Source organism: Eretmochelys imbricata, chromosome 8, assembly GCF_965152235.1.
Source record: "Eretmochelys imbricata isolate rEreImb1 chromosome 8, rEreImb1.hap1, whole genome shotgun sequence".
NCBI classification, from domain to species: domain Eukaryota; kingdom Metazoa; phylum Chordata; order Testudines; family Cheloniidae; genus Eretmochelys; species Eretmochelys imbricata.
The window spans coordinates 36,453,043-36,470,761 of NC_135579.1; the positions used below are offsets into that span (position 1 = coordinate 36,453,043).

Below are 17,719 nucleotides of genomic sequence, written 5' to 3' on the forward strand. Positions count from 1 at the left end.
ATCTTGAAGCCCGCAACTCAGTCCTTAATTTGTAATGAAAGAGATGGTGGGGCTCAAGCAATTAGGTGCTGGGGCTCATGCAAGCCTAGAGGTGCCAGGGCTATGAACTGCCATGTCCTAGAGGTGCCGAGACTCAGCCCTGGCAAGCCCTGGCACAAATCAAGCACTGTCCCAACTACTGGAATCAGGTTATTAACTGAGAATCTCAGCTTTCATTTTAAAAAGGTAAGTATCTAGGCTTTATGGCTACAGAAAAAAAGCTTGAAAATGTGAACCTTAAAGACACCAAAACCAGGAGACAAATAAAAAGAACCCGACATTTATTATTTTTAAATCACATGGTTTTAAAGCTTGTGTCAAGGTTCCTTCCCCACTCTGAACTCTAGGGTACAGATGTGGGGACCTGCATGAAAAAACCCCTAAGCTTATTCTTACCAGTTTAGGTTAAAACTTCCCCCAGGTACAAACTTCTACCTTTTGTCCTTGGACCTTATGCTGCCACCACCAAAGTGTTACAAAGAACAGGGAAAGAGCCCACTTGGAAACGTCTTTACCCCCAAAATCCCCCCAAGCCCTACACCCCCTTTCCTGGGGAAGGCTTGATAAAAATCATCACCAATTTGCATAGGTGAACACAGACCCAAACCCTTGGATCTTAAGAACAATGAAAAAGCAATCAGGTTCTTAAAAGAAGAATTTTAATTAAAGAAAAAGTAAAAGAATCACCTCTGTAAAATCAGGATGGTAAATACCTTACGGGGTAATCAGATTCAAAACATAGAGAATCCCTCTAGGCAAAACCTTAAGTTACAAAAAGACACAAAAACAGGAATATCCATTCCATTCAGCACAACTTATTTTATCAGCCATTTAAACAAAACAGAATCTAATGCATATCTAACTAGATTGTTTATTAACCCTTTTACAGCATTCCTGCTCTGGTTCTAGCAAAAGCATCACACAGACAGACAGACTCATTGTTTCCCCCCTCCAGCTTTGAAAGTATCTTTTCTCCTCATTCGTCATTTTGGTCAGGTGCCAGTGAGGTTACCCTAACGTCTTAACCCTTTACAGGTGAAAGGATTTTGCCTCCGGCCACGAGGGATTTTATAGTTCTGTATACAGACAGGTGGTTACCCTTCCCCTTATATTTATGACCGCCTGTCTTGTGATTTTGAGGGTTCTGATGTGATTTTTGGAATGTTTGACTTTTACTTATTTTCTGAAATGGACTAGATTACAAAATGACAGTGACCCCTTCCCTTAAAATCTTGTCCAGATACTGCACTGTGTTTGTTCTTGAGCGGAAGTGAAACAATTCATTATTGGCTCCATTCTGGAGCTGCTAAACATCCCTTTAGGAAAGGCTTAAAATTATAAAATGCTGGTGTAAACATGGCTTTCACCATGCTTCACTGACTGTCACTAGCATCTTTTAAGTACTGTTTAAGGAGGCAGATTGCAACTCCCAGTGCCCATGACCACGTCTCAAGTCATTACCCACTTTTCACTGGTCTCTAATGTAAATGTTTAGTTATACTGGTATAACTTAGATTGGTTTAAAACCCGATGTAAATTAAACCAGTGCAAAACCCTGTATGGACACTCTTATATGGGTTTAAAACTCACTGTGTTGGTCAAGCTTGTAGGTGCAAGCCAAAAAGATATAAGCCAAGTTCAAATCAATATAACAGCATCCCTACATAAACTTGCTCTGTTTTATCTAAATCGTTTTAAAATCACACCTTTAGGCTTGTCTATCAGAGCAAGTTGCACTGTTATAGCTTTCCTTTTTCCGGAAGAAAACCTTTGTGTGTAGGCCAGACTGTAGATTCTCTGGTAGTTGTCCATCAGTGATATGCTCAATGAACAGGATCCACAACCCAATTCCAGGCAGGGTTTGTAAATACAAGCTGATTTTATTGGTGAGTCAGAGAAAGAGAAAAAAATCACATAGTAAAAGGGGGGGTCCAAAAGGGAATGCTCTGTTACATGGATCATAATGCTGTGTCCTTGACCCCAAAGTTAAAGGCTTCCTGTCTCCAAGCATTCCAGTCTGTCACATGTCCCAAGGAAGTCTGTCTCCCTGTCCTAAGGAAGGGCTATAATTTAGAGTCTTTCTCTTAGCTATGTGTTAAATCTAAATTAGTTTTTGACATTAAATTATAGCCCTGTCGCCAGAGCAGGATGGTAAAACCTGTTTGAGCCCTGTTCCAATGGCTTCTGCCTTGTTATTCCCACCAGATGAAACACCTTTCATTTTGTGTGTCAGCTAAATGCTTCTCCTGTTCCCAAACATGCACAAACGTTTCAGCGACATTCTGTTTAAAGGGCAATTTTTTCTCTCAGTGTCCAGCTTGGATAACTAGGTTGGGCCCTCTGGGTGTTTATGGGAAAGAGGGGGTATCCTCCTACCTGCTTCATAGAACAAGAGTAGAAAACATTAGTTCCTCTGGGAGTGGGCTCTCCACATCTACACAAGCGACATCTGCTCACAAACTGCAGCCACATACATACAGACACTGCCACAGTCTTCGGGAGGATTGAATCAAGATTTTAAGCAATAAAAGTACAACCTCCTACCACTTGACCTACAGCAATAACTCCATTATCACCCACTAAGTACAGTTTATTATCCTCACTCTGGAGTGAGCCATCAGGAGTCATAGTCATGTGGACCAAGCTACTGTAATACATGTAATCATAGAAGTATTTTGTTCAACTGAATGATTTACAATCCATACCTTTGACCTATTTACCTGGACAAATCAGGAAAGCTGCTTGGCCAAGATTAGTGCTCCACTGTATTTGGGTGCAAATTTTCAGGTAACAGATAGGCTCAGAAATGTAATACAAAACTCTAAATCACAGATCTGGCTATATGTGGTCTGGCCGATGGACATGTGAGAACTGTACTGCCCTGAAGAGGAATTTGGGTGGACAGAAATGGGGGCATGATTTGAGGCTAAATGTTGGAGAAATGGACTCTAGATTTCCGCAAGCAAATAGCAATGTGTGTGTGTGTGTTCTCATGCAAAAAGAACACGTGCGTGCAAGCCATGGAACACATATGAGCAGGTAGGGAAATGTCCAAGTGCTACTAACAGAAATAGCTGCATACAAGTATGTGTTCGGGCAAATAATGGAAAATGTGCATACAAAAAGGCAGGTGTGCACAAGAGGATATGTATTTGTGCAATGAACAGGATATGTATGTGCACATGTAATCCACGGTAAGGCTATGTTACATGTACCCATCGGCAGAGGATGTGAGTCTGCTGCAGCCCCTGCCCAGCTCAGGCTTTTGGCTCAATCCCTAGTGTGAACCAAGATGGCAGGCATCACAAGGGGCCTTGTGCAGACTGATGCAAACATGCGAGTAGAAGCCACGCCGCAGAATCTCCCACCTATATAACACTTGAGCCTGGTGCCCCCAAACGTGGCCGGCAGCTGCCCATTATGAGGGTGCTGCGTGCCCACATTCAGGCGCTGCGACCAGATGTCCCGATTTTATAGGGACAGTCCCAATATTTGGGGCTTTGTCTTATACAAGTGCCTATTTTGTATAATCCTGTCCCGATTTTTCACCCTGGCTATCTGGTCAGCCTACATGCGGGGTTGCTTGCCACCTTCAGCCGGGCCTAGCTTGACCATAGCTAGAGCCACGTCCTTGTGCTGCGTGTGCAAGTAACGGGGTGTGGGCGTGCAAAGGACGGGGGGGTGCACCAGCCCCGCCTAGGTGTGCACAAGTGCCCGTTCACCCCCCACGCGCCGCTGAGAGTGCCGCGCGCGCACACCGGGCCCCTAAGGCTGCTGGCACTGAGGGGTCACGGGGGGTAATGGACCATTCCCGCGCGCTCCCGTGCCGCGTACGCGCCCCGCGCGCTCCCTGCTCCCATTTCTTGCTGTGACGCAGCCGCCTCCACCACCCGCTTCCAGGCAGTCAAGTGACTCCACCTCCTTGTGACGTCAGCTCAGCAGTGGTGTCTGAGGCAGGTGGCGAGAGGGCGAGTGGGAGAGAGGAGCGGGGCTGCTGGGTGCGCAGGTACCGCGAGGCGGCGAGGGCGCGGGGTAGGGGGCTGGCGGAGCCCTGGGCTGAGGGGCTGAGGAGTGAGGGAGCCCTCGGCGGAGGGGAACGGAGGGGGGGGGGTCTGGGGAAGCTCTGAGCTGAGGTGGGTTTTGGGGAGCCCCGACTGAGGGGGGGTGGGGGAGCTCTGGCGCGGGGAGGGAGTTGGGTGGGGTCTGGGGAAGCCCTGGACTGAGGGGGAGTAACAATGCTGGGGTGGGGGGGGGGTCTGAGTGCCTGGGATGGGGTGGGTCTCTTTTGGGAAATCATCTTGGCTTCTCCCCACCCTGGCAGGGTGAGCTGGGCAGCATTCCTGTTGTGAGGGGCTGCTTACCTTCTCTCAGGACTTGTGAGTGTCACTTCCCTTGTCGGGAGTGGTGCAAAGAAAACCAAGCACATCTAGATGAAATACCAGGGGAAACTTTATAGCTCCAAGAACAGGGTCTTGCAGCCTCAGGACACTGGTGTTGGGATCCTGGAGATATGAGACCAGCATAGACACTTCTTAGTTGGGGTGGCTTAATCAAATAAACGCAGCCATGAGGGAAGGCGGGGCTGGCACTGGCTACTAGTCCCCGGGATCCTATGATGTTTCTGCCCCTTCTGCCAGCCCTAGTTATTTACATGAAGCTGCTTTAAAATGTTTAAGCTTTCCTTGTGGGGAGACAGACAGCTGTGGAATTAATGGGCTGTTTGCCTTGTGCTGTGGTATGTTCTGTCAAGGTTAGTAGCATTTATTTCAAATGCATTTGTTTGGTTATATGATGGACACAATGCAAATGAATTACGAGGGCAGGGCATCTTAGACACACCAGTGACAGGCACATTAGCATTGTCTGAGTTAACAGAGACATTCTTACCATACCCCATATTAGAGGCTAGCACAGGGGTGGGCAAACTACGGCTCGGGGGCTGCATCCGGCTCTTCAGATGTTTTAACCTGGCCCTCAATCTTCCATCAGGGAGCAGAGTGCAGGGCTTGCCCTGCTCCGGTGCTCCAGCCAGGAAGCGGGGTTGGAGGTTGGCCCCACTCTGTGCACGCCATGGCTCCAACCGGCTCCCAGAAGTAGCAGCATATCCCTCCCCTGGCTCCTATGTGTAGGGGCAGTAAGGGGGCTCCGCATGTTGCCCAAGGCCCAAGTGCGGCCCCGCAGCTCCTGTTGGCCAGGAACCGCAGCCAATGGGAGCTGCAGGGGCAGCGCCCCTAGACGGGGCAACGTGCAGTGCAGTGCAGCCTGGCCGCGCCTCTGCATAGGAGCCGGAGAGGGACATGCCACTGCTTCCAGGAGCTGCTTGAGATAAACGCTGCCGGAGCCTGCCCCCCTCCCTGCCCCAGCCCAATCACTCTCCCACCCTCCAAACCCCTCAGCTCCAGCCTGGAGCACCCTCCTGCACCCTCATCACCAGACCCACCCCAGAGCCCGCACCCCCAGCCGGAACCCTCATCCCCCTCCCCCCCCGCCCCAGCCCAGAGCTCCCTCGTGCATCCTGAACTCCTCATTTCTGGTCCCACCCCAGAGCCTGCACCCTCACCCCATCCCACACCCCAACCCCCAGTTTTGTGAGCATTCATGGCCCACCATACAATTTCCATACCCAGATGTGGCCCTTGGGCCAAAAAGTTTGCAGGGGTGCAAGCTCTGGCAGCGCTTATCTCAGTCAGCTCCCAGAAACAGCGGCATGTCCCTCTCTGGCTCCTATGCGGAGGTGCATCCAGGCGGCTCTCCAAGTTGCCCCATATGCAGGCGTTGCCCCATATGCAGGCATTGCCCCTGCAGCGCCCATTGGCTGCGGTTCCTGGCCAACAGGAGCTGCGGGGGCCGCACTTGGGCTGTGGGCAGCATGTGGAGCCCCCTTGCTGCCCCTACATGTAGGAGCTGGAGAGGGGGCATGCCGCTGCTTCTGGGAGCTGGGTGGAGCCGTGGCATGCACAGAGTGGGGCCAACCCTTGACCCAGCTCACTGGCTGGAGCAGGGCAATCCCTGGACCCTGCTCCCTGGCGGGAGCTTGAGGGCCGGATTCAAATGTCTGAAGGGCCGGATGCGGCCCCTGGGCCGTAGTTTCACCATCCCTGTTTTATGCAGTGAAACCTATAAAAAGCGACACCTTTATTGGCCAATCTCTTGTATTAACAATCTGCAACAAAATGTCTCTAAATCTATATTGAATTATGGCTCTTCTTCACCTTTATTACAAGATCATCTGTATTAAGCAACTGATTTGGTCTCTCTTAAGTAGTTTGTGAGTTTTAACTGGCATTGAAAATCGTACATATCCTAAAAATGTTAATGTAGTGTTTCCATTACAATGATACCCACAGGTGTTTCATTCTGAATTATACAGTACCTTGCTTACATAGACGAGGTTGTAAACCTATATTCCAGTGCAATTGATTCATTATTTACTATTGTGTTGAAACTATGCTGTTGAAAATTTAGGGGGAGAGAGATTTGATAGGACAGAGAGGCATAGGAACTCTATCGTAAATAGTTAAATGTCTTGTTTGCTGCTGGAGAGACAAGTTGGGTGAGGTAATATCTTTTGTTTTCTGTTTGTAGACTTTTTTTAATTCAGATAAAATAATTTAATGTTATATGCTTCTTGTGGAACATAACTTGCCTGTGTACAGAATTTTTGGGTTTAATAGATTGTCCTATCTTATTTGTATCTGATCTATCTTTTTGTTGTGTTAAACCCCAGTTTAAGCTGGCAGTATACTTGCCAAGTATGCCGTAAACACATATTGGGAATCATTACATTGAACAAAAGTGATATTGGAAATAGGCACTTAGTGAGACATGAGATATTGTTTCAGTGTTATGTATGTTTGGAAATGAGAAAATGACACTATATGGTTCAGTGAGTGGAAAAGAAATTTTTGTCTTCAGGGAAATGGGGTAAGATAACAGAAAGTGTAAGTCAATCAAACTGGATTCAAATAAATTGTACTGTTAGGGTCAGGGTTTCGGCTATGAATTAGTGTCATATGCTCATTAGCTCTGACGCTGGTCAGTCAAGAGGAAGGCTGTAAAGACTTGTCATGTGACAAGAGGAGATCACTTCCTCAAAGGGTTTAGATTTAATTAAACTCCACTTAATGATCTGTGTAAACAAAAATAAAATTTTAGTATGATTATAACTGTTAAAAATTTGACTAAAAGTCAGTATTCTAATTTCTGCTGTAGTTGTATATCCTAAAGATAGTACTGTGTGACATTAGCAATGTACTTATCCATCAGTTCACAGGATGCAACATTAGATGGCGAAGTGGGAGACCCAAACTCAGATCTAGACTTCGGCAATTTCCATACCACATGTAAGAATCTGCTGAGTGTTTATTGGAATAAGCTGCAGGCCTTGTCAATTTCATTAACTGTGTTGGCATAAGAGTATACAAATGTTGTCAGTGTGGATTTAACTGCACTTCTGTGCCATGTGACTTGTGAAGCCATTAAACAGAAGAATATTGTGTCCTCCCTCTGGGCTGCAGATAAGGCACCATGTTGCAACTGTATATAGGGTATGGAGAGATTAAGAAATGGTAACAGAGAAGGAAGGGGCAGGGAATCCCATTCCAGTGGTCAGCCTGACAAGAAAATTCTGCTCTGAGGAATGTGAGTCTTAAGAGAAGATGAAGAGGAAAGTGAACACAAGGACATTTTCTACACAAATGTTTTCAGTTGTGTGCAGTTCGTTTTAGGGCCATATGCTGATCCCATTTACTGTCGCGAGAATTGCATCGCACACCTGTGGCAGTATGTGCCCTTAAATCATCCCAGCAAAACTTCAGTGTTACTCACTGACATGGGCAATTACTGCTGCTCTCTGTCAGGCTGTCATTTAAGTAATAAGCAACATATTTCCCTATATTTTTTTTAAAGGATTTTTAAATTAACTTGTGCACCCACCATGTTATTAACTGTTCATCAGCTTGAACAGTGTGACTGTTCTAGTCAGTTTTACTCTTATCAGTCTTAGATTCTGGTTTTCATGAACTGTTTGTGGTTGCATATGAATATTTAAATTCAAACTGTTTTCATTGTAATTTAAAACAAAAATCCTAGACAGTTTTAAACAAAACCTAAATTTTAGGCTCAAACTTATCAAGCATCTGTATTGTTACAACATTAATACTGTGCAAATGTCTTTGTAAAAGAAAACATTAAAAACACAAAAGCTAAGATTCTGCAGAAACAAACAAAATTATGTTAAGGCCACAGTTCTTCAGTGAGCTCCACACAAGTGCGGGGTCTGCCTTTCTCTCCTTTGCAGGGTTGGTGTAAGCACCTAAAACTGTAGAGCTTGACTTCAGTGGAGCTGTGATAGTTTTCACTGACTGATGATCTACTCCTGTGACTTTTCCTGTATCCGTGACTTCAGTGTCCCTGGTACTAAGCCCCATGTTTTATAAAACCTACAGCATGTCAGAGAAACTTGAAGACCTTTTTATATAATTGCAGGTTTGGTATAATTACGGTGGCAACACACTGGGTGTAATTTATCTTGACTTAATAAAGCTTTTCTTGTAGGAACCACATACAGTTGCTTTCCAGCTTCTAGCTCTTGTTTGTATAAACAGAGACAAATGTGTGGGTATAAACTGGGGAACAGCAAACTGTGAGAATTAATAGTGCAGCCTTAAACTAAGGGGAAGTAATAAGGGAGAAGTGGAATGTGTTTTAGGCCTTCTCCTCTTCAATGTGTTCCCTAATGATCCAGAGGAAGCTGAAATTCCCTTGTGAACGGAGGATTACAGCAGTGGAGCCCTGGAGCTTGTGGGGATGTATTGCTGTTGTGAAGTCTTCAGGAGATAAAGAGCAGCAAGCTCAGATTCTGTAACTGTACCATGCTCCACAAATGGGGGGTTTTCCATGGGAAGAGCGTGGAGCTGGAAGAAATATTTTCAACTAACCTTTTAGGTGAAAACTGAAACAAAGAAGTCATTTAACACTTCTGCAATTTCCACATTTTCTGTTATTGTTCCCCGCCCCCCCTTAAGTAACGGCCCTACCCTGTCGTTAGTCTTCCTCTTCCAATGTATTTGTAGAATTTTTTCTTGTTACCCTTTATGTCTCTAGATAGTTTAATCTTGTTTTGTGTCTTGGCCTTTCTAATTTTGTCCCTACATACTAGTGTTATTTGTTTATATTCATCCTTTGTAATTTGACTTAGTTTCCACTTTTTGTAGGACTCTTTGAGTTTCAGTGAATTGAAGATCTCCTAGTAAGCCAGGAGTGGTCTCCTGCCATACTTCCTATCTTTCCTACGCAGTGAGGTAGTTTGCTCTTGTGCCCTTAATAATGTCTCTTTGAAAAACTGCCAACTCTCTGGAACTTTTTCCCCTTAAGCTTGCTTCCCACGGGATCTTACCTACCAATTCTGAGTTTGCTAAAGTCTGCCTTCTTGAAATCCATTGTCTTTATTGTGCTATTTTCCCTCCTACCATTTGTTAGAATCATGAAATTAGAATCTTGAACTGTACCATTTCATGATCACTTACACCCAAGCTACTTTCCACTTTCAAATTCTCAACCAGTTCCTCCCTATTTGTCAAAATCAGACCTAGAAGAGCCTCTCCTCTAGTAGCTTTTTCCACCTTCTGAAATAAAAAATTGTCTCTAATACATTCCAAGAATTTGGATAATCTGTGCCCTGCCGTGTTATTTTCCCAACAGATGTCTGGGTAGTTGAAAGAACAGGAGTACTTGTGGCACCTTAGAGACTAATAAATTTATTTGAGCATAAGCTTTAGTGATCTACAGCTCACTTCATCGGATGCATGTAATGGAAAATACAGTGGGGAGATTTTATATACACAGAGAACATGAAACAATGGTGTTACCATACACACTGTAACAAGAGTGATCAGGTAAGGTGAGCTATTATCAACAGGAGAGGGGGGTAAAAAACCTTTTTGTAGTGATAATCAAGGTAGACCATTTCCAGCAGTTGACAAGAATGTGTGAGGAACAGTAGGGGGGTGGGGGGAAATAGTGTAATGACACATCCACTCCCGGTCTTTATTCAAGCCTAATGTAATGGTGTCCAGTTTGCAAATTAATTCCAATTCAGCAGTCTTTCGTTGGAGTCTGTTTTTGAAGTTTTTTTTGTTGAAGAATTGTGACTTTTAAGTCTGTAATCGAGTGACCAAAGAGTTTGAAGTGTTCTCCGACTGGTTTTTGAATGTTCTAATTCTTGACATCTGATATGTGTCCATTTATTCTTTTACGTAGAGACTGTCCAGTTTGGCCAATGTACATGGCAGAGGGGCATTGCTGGCATATATCGCATTGTGCAGGTGAACGAGCCTCTGATAGTGTGGCTGATGTGATTAGGCCCTATGATGGTGTCCCCTGAATAGATATGTGGACACAGTTGGCAACAGGCTTCCTTGCAAGGCTAGGTTCCTGGGTTAGTGTTTTTGTTGTGTGGTTGCTGGTGAGTATTTGCTTCAGGTTTGGGGGCTGTCTGTAGGCAAGGACTGGCCTGTCTCCCAAGATCTGTAAGTCTCCCATCACCACCAAGTCCCATACTTTGGATGATTTGATTAGTTTAAATCTTAGCCACCTCTTCTTCCTGGTTAGGTGGTCTGTAATGGACCCCTACCATGACATCACCCTTGGTTTTTACCCCTTTTATCCTTACCCAGAGATTTTTCAACAAGTGTCTCCTATTTCCATCTTAACCTTGGTCCAAATCTATACATTTTTAATATGTAAGGCAACACCTCCTCCCTTTTTTCCCTGCCTGTCCTTCCTGAGTAAGCTGTTCTCTTCTATTCCAATATTCCGGTCATATGTATTATCCCACTAAGCCTCTGTGATGCCAACTATCTCATAGTTGTGTTTCTTAAGTAGCATTTCAAGTTCTTCTTGCTTGTTCCCTATACTTCTCACATTAGTATACAGACATCTAAGATACTGAGTTGATTTCCCCTTATATTCTCTCTTATCCCGGCTATAACGGCCCATGCTTCCCCCAGATTCCGAGCCTTCTCCCAGGTCTCCATGTGTACTCTACCTCTCTTGAGAAATGATCTTGCCAAGAGGCTTTGTGTATTTGTTAGACAACATAAGAGACAGGTTCAATCCCTAAAGGTCACTGCATGTCAATTACTTGGTGATGAGAGACAGTTGATCATCAACTCACTCCTGTCTCCTAGGTATGCTCTCTGGACAATTCCATGCATGTTAGCAAAGTTCTTTAATCACCAAAGCAGCCATGCATTGTCAATTATATCTAAAATTGTTGCGAAGCTCAGCATGACTAAAATGGCCCACTGACCCCAATCTGTCAGGAGATCTTTCATGGCCCTTACAGGTGTAGTCCTGACACAGAAGGAAGAGTCAAAACTGTTGAGCATATCCGTAATTTCTGCCTTCTCAACTGACTTCCCTAAAATCATAGAAGTGTAGGACTGGAAGGGACCTCAATAGGTCATGAGGAGTTCTGAGGCTACAGAGTCATTGGCAAACACTTCAGAGTTAAGGGATGGCTTCTTCAGGAGGGAGCAGGTCCTTTGCATGTTCAGGAATGGCTAGCACCCTCCATTTGCTAAGTGAGGCATTGATAATGTCTGTCAGTAGTAGAACACACTTATTCCATATGCCTTCATTAACCAAAATGGACGAGGCTCAGTGCCATGAGTGGTGCACTCCAGGACTTGCAGAAGATCATAGGCGTCCACATCAGAAACAAAGTCAAACGCAACCAGAGGATGACTCTGGAAGCTTACACCTTCATAATTGACAAGGCTGATGAGACCATCCTGGAGCCATAATGTATCTTACCTCCAAGAGTGATGCTGGAGCCAAGTGGAGGAATTGCCTTTGGGATATGGGGCAGTCTGGGATCAGTATGTGCTGTCTGAAAGAGTTCAGCTGGGTGGGTCTTTGTAACTTTGACCGAGCACAGGCAACATATCTTAGCCACAGTCATTGCCTAGGAATTTATGTAACATACAGAAGAGCTGTCTCCTCTCCACTCTGTGGCTCAGCTGTTCCAACTTCCAGTGATTACCATTACAATGTGGTGTACTCTGTCTACTAGGCACAACCAGAGTACTATGAGAAGCCAAGGAGTTGGTTTAGCAGCCATTAATAGCTGGTGACCTGACTAGCACCCCTATTGGAAGGGGAGCCTGTATATGCCTTGGTACCAGTGAGAAGACTATAGAAATCCTTAAGATTCCAAGGATGTCAGACTATCCTAGCTTTAGCACTGATGCAAGAGCTATACCACAACTGTATTGAAACATATGATGAGATGGCTGGACCAGTCAACAGCGTTGACCCTGATCTGAGTATCTCGGCTATCCAGACCAGCTGCATAGATTGGGCCTAGAATACAAGCAGAACTGTGGGAGCTTTCAACTTCCTGGGTAAAATCAAGCGAGTCTCCAGCACTTCCTGGATGTCATGGTCTATGCTATGCAGCCTGACTAATCTCAAATGAATGTTACCATCAGAGGACAGTAATCACTAGCAGACCAGATACCAGGTCAGGACTCAGTCATGAAATACCCCATAAAACCTGGTCGTCTGTATACCAGCAGGGCCATGGACATTGGTTCTGTGCCAAGGACACAGGAGACAGATGCACAAACTTTATGGTTGGCCAAGTCATGCACCTCAAACATGATATTGGGTGCGGAGGGAAATTGCAGCTCACCCCCATCCATCCCAAAATTAATTCTGCACAAAGTTGTGGATCACAGTGCCCAGCTGGGACCACCCATACACTGGAGTGGAATATATATTGCCAAGCATAACACCTCCCGAGACAATAAAACAAACTGTCTAGTTGTAAGATTTGTATCACTGGAGATGCTGAGATGTGATGGAGTTGGTGGGGAGGAAGGTCAGGGTACAATTAGGTGACCCACATTGGGTAAGAACATAAGAACGGCCATACTGGGCCAGACCAAAGGTCCCTCTAGCCCAGTATCCTGTCTTCTGACTGTGGCCAAAGCCAGGTGCTTCAGAAGGAATGAACAGAAACAGGTAATCAAACAGTATTCCCTGTTGCCCATTCCCAGCTTCTGGCAATCAGAGACTAGGAACACCATCCCTGCCCCTCCTGGCTAATAACCATTGATTGACCTATCCTCCATGAATTTACCTAGTTCTTTTTTTTTTTTTTTTTTTTTTTTGAACCCTGTTATAGTTTTGGCCTTCACAACATCCTCTGTCAAAGAGTTCCACAGGTTCCCTGTGCGTTGTGTGACGAAATACTTCCTTTTTGTTTGTTTTAAACCTGCTGCCCGTTAATTTCATTTGGTGACCCCTAGTTCTTGTGTTGTGAGAAGGAGTAAATAACACTTCCTTATTTACTTTCTCCACACCAGTCATGATTTTTGTAGACCTCAGTCATATCCTTCCTTAGTCATCTCTTTTCCAAGCTGAAAAGTCCCAGTCTTATTAATCTCTCCTCATACGGAAGCTGTTCCATACCCCTAATCATTTTGGTTGCCATTTTTTGAACCTTTTCCAATTCCTATATATATATATATATTTTTTTTTTTTTAATGGGGCGACCACATCTGCATGCTTTACGGTGGACTTTGCATGTTTGTAGGGGCAGACAGCTGAGCTGGTGTCAGATTCAGTGAGGAAGGCACAGATTCTTCGCTGTCTATCACTAGTGTCTTGAGGTGTGATCAGGTTCAAGGACCAGGTCCAGACAAAAGTTAGATGTGTAAGAGGCAAGTGACCTCACACTAATGACAGTATTGGGGCTGGCTTAGAATTCTTGAAATTTCAGTGAGCTTCATGAAAGTCTTTTCACAAAAATGTGAACTTACTGATTTTTACTTGGGGGTGGATTAAGATGGGCTTGCTGCAATCCAAACACCATGCTAGGGAGAATCTAGACAGAGCAGTTAGTAGCAAACCACAGCTGTCTCTTGGCCTAGGGTAGCAGGGGGATCAGACATTCAGACTGTTGTCTTCCTCCTGCACTAGGCTGGAAATGATGCTCTGGGGCAGGGCTTTGGAGCTGTGCTCCGGCTCCGCTCCAGGTAAAAACCTGCAGCTCCACTGCTCTGCTTCATGCTCCAGTTCTGGGCTCTGCTCCAAAGCCCTGCTATGGGGTGTGGGAATCCTAGGAGGAAGCATCTGCTGGGGTTGAGGAGTGCAAAATGGTGGCCTGTCGCCTCACTTATCCTTAATTCACCCCGATTGTAACACTGGGTATAGCTGTAGAACTTGCTGTACACAGCATGAAAAGTAGCTATGAAAAGGGAAAGCGTAGAAACAATGCCATTTAGAAAGCAGACCCTGTGTGTTACTTTAATACAGATATTGAGAGAAACTCTCCATTCGAAACATAATTTAAATTCTAGGCTTGTTGCCAGGAGCTGGGATTTGTTGATGCTAAGTGCACTTTCCATTAGAGCTCGGTAGTTTTCCAATATCTCCTGGCGCCACAGGCGTTGGAAAGTGCTGTTTAGTTACACTGGGATGCTCCAGTTGCAGCTCGGAGGACCTAAGTATCTCAGAATGTACTGCTCCATCTTGTTCTGTGCAAAGGCCAATTTAGTCAGTATGGAACATCGGGTACAGAGATCTACAGCTCTGGCTGACTGCACCATCCTATCTGTGGTGCAGTGGCTGCAGTCTGCTCTGCTATATCCAGATTTGGTGTGGCCCCTTGCTTCCTAGTAAGCTCCCAACATTGTTATCTGGGAAAAGTCTGTGCACTCTTGGGTTACTCCTCTTTACTGATTCAAAGAACCTCTTTAAACCCATCATCTCCTCCTCTCCTCTCCTCTTCCATTTCCATAGAACTCGCTGTGATGTTTCTTATTGCTGTCCTCTATGCAATCTGAGTTTTGAACCTGACTCTTTCAGCACCTCAAGTGACACCCTTTTAAATAGAGAGAACGAGAAAAAAGGATAATATTGGGATGGAGATGAGGGATGTGAACATTTCTTCATTGAATGGGAGGAGGGAGTGAAGCCTTTGATTAGTAGCTGTGCATCTTCCACATTAAAAATGTATATAGCTCTTTCATGCTCATGTTCTTTAATGTTCTCTTTGGTGGCATGGGCAACCTAGTTTTGCCTATGTGTGAGGACTAACTCGTGCTGATTTCTAGTCTCTCAAGGCCAGAAACATGCTGATGTCAAAGAAAAGTTTGTGATAGGCCTGCTTTGTAGGAGCATCCGCAGGGGAGATGCCATCCTGGAAAATTCAGTGCTTGCTTGGCAAGTGTTGTTGGCGGGAGTAGGAGGCTGCTTTCACTGGGTTTTCTTTGTGAATTGTCTTAATTGCACAGAAGATGACAGTCACTTTTTCTCACCTCCTCCAGTCTTTCCCTGTTCTCTCCTTCTTTTCCTTCCTCTCTTGCACTTCCCTTCACTTATTTCCCCATGGTCTGTTTATTTTCCTTCTTTCTCTCAGACCCAAATTTCAAGTGAAGACATTCTTGAGTACAGTCCTAGTGTGCAGAAGACTAGAGTTTTGATATCCCACAGCTCTTGATAGCCCTGTTTTGCTGCAGCCAACCTACTGTTGTAATGTGATTTGCTAAGAGATTTGGCTGTAGGAAGTGTCAATGAGCATTACAACAGAGTGCGAAGTGCCAGATCTTGACCACCTTGGACCTCAAGCTGAGTTAAGAAACACTGTACTAAATAAACTAGTTTTTGGCATGCTTTGATTGGCCAATATGTCTGGAACCAAACCACGTTCAAATATAGTGTCCTAGCCAAACAGTGTTAAAATGGATTAGCTAGTTCAGTGTGTCTACATAGATACTAATACAGACCTCACTGCTGTACTAGGATCCTGGTGCCTTTAAACATTGTTTCCCAGGTTGGTTTGAAGGCTTGCTTGACTGGGCATTGGAGTTAAAGTAGAGAACCTCTCAACCTATTAAAGTGTTGCAACTCCGGTTTTGATGCAGGAGGAACAGAAATATCATCCAGAATGAATATACAGTAGAACGTCATTATAAACACCTTGGGAATGGAGGTTATTCGTAACCCTGAACAAAACATTGACTTAATGCAGCTTTGAAACTTTACTATGCAGAAGAAAAATGCTACTTTTAACCATCTTAATTTAAATGAAACAAGCACAGAAACAGTTTCCTTACATTGTCAGATCTTTTTTAAACTTTATTTTTTTTGTAGTTTACGTATAACACAGTACTGTTTGCTTTTTTCGTCTCTGCTGCTGCCTGATTGAGTACTTGCAGTTCCAAATGAGGTGTGTGGTTGACTAGTCAGTTCATAACTTTGGTGTTCATAACTCTGAGGTACCACTGTATTCTTGGAACCTTACAGAGAAGCATATCTGTTCTGATTTCATGGCTTTGGCCAGTTTTGTTGTTAAAAAATCTCTTACAAACACATGAACTCAAAATCCAAGGAGGAGGAACCCATCCATGCTTAATAAACAAAGCAGCCCACAGGTAGCTACTGATGGGTAGCTAGGTGTTCTCAAGTGCATTATGTACCACTGAGGAGTAATGTTGGAGTCTCCCTCCTCCTCCTCCTTGGGGCAGAGGGAATAAGAACTTATTTTTATAGTGATTCCCTTCAGGTGCATGAGTAATGTTTCTGCTGTTTACAGCAAATCCCAAATAAAAAACAAGGCAATTGCTGGGAGAAAAAAAACCAAGCTGCTGTGAGCCCGGGAGCAGGTTAGAGACCATGGTTAGTGTGGTATTGGCTGAACGTTCAGAGAAGATGGGGGTGTGGGAAGAGGAAGCTTTCTCTCCTGCTCCTGTCTTTGAGTACAAAAATCTTCCCCCTCCTTCCTCTCTCGGTGAAAGGGGACTCAGTGCTACCATATGGGTGACATAACTGTGAGACTGGCTCCATTACTGAATTTAATGGTTAAATGGGACCAGGTAAAACAGCTGTGGGAAGTCTATTTGTTCTGTTGATTTTCATAAGTAAACATATTGTTGCTATAACAACAGTAGAATCCCTGAGCACTTAATATATAAAGGGCATGGATTAAAAATCACAAATTTGTTTTAAAAAACAACCAGGGTTCCTTATCTATGTCACAGGTGCCACAGCATTAAAATAGGAAAACAGACACCTCATTTAATTGTCCCCATTTATGGTTTGTAAATGTTGCATTTTCTTAACTTTAGATGATGAAATAGACCAATAGTCAATTTCATTTTTCTGTTTTTCTTTGTTTCATGCATTAGCACTTTTGTGCAATGTTTGTAGAAATAGCAACTCTTGTATAATTTAAAAACAGTTTGTGAAGATTATATCAATTGATTCTTCAAAAATCTTCCCTTCAACCTAAATTCGGTGCCTAAACTTCGTGTCCCTTTTATATATCAAACCCAGCAAAATTTAATAAGCAAATTTTAGTTTTGTTTGAGAAGTGGGACCACAGAATGCTTTAGTGAATCTTTTGAAAGGGAACGATTTCAGGAATACAGCAAAAAGCAAGGTCAAAACAAAAAGCTCACGCTGCATTTCTTTGTTTTTAATTTTATACAAATTCAGAAGGTACTAGATGGGAAACCCAAATGATTTCTATGTATGAAGTTAAAATCATGTAGTTACTTAAATTATAATCTTGTAGTTAGTTCTGGTTTCAGCTGGAATGAAATGATTGGTCAGAATAAGGTGACAACATATTGTGCCTACCCTGACAGGTCAAGGCTTGAGATTCCTA

At 44.2% G+C, this 17,719-nt stretch overlaps 1 protein-coding gene across 1 annotated transcript in view; it reads left to right on the plus strand.

Moving 5' to 3' along the window:
- Positions 1–3,915: 3,915 nt before the first annotated feature.
- The window catches only part of CYSTM1 (cysteine rich transmembrane module containing 1), a 54,958-nt gene continuing 41,154 nt past the window's right edge, over positions 3,916–17,719 (plus strand). Inside the window, exon 1 of the mRNA XM_077824082.1 lies at positions 3,916–4,045. The gene's annotated coding sequence lies outside the window, so the exon portion shown is untranslated. The remainder of the gene's footprint in view (positions 4,046–17,719) is intronic.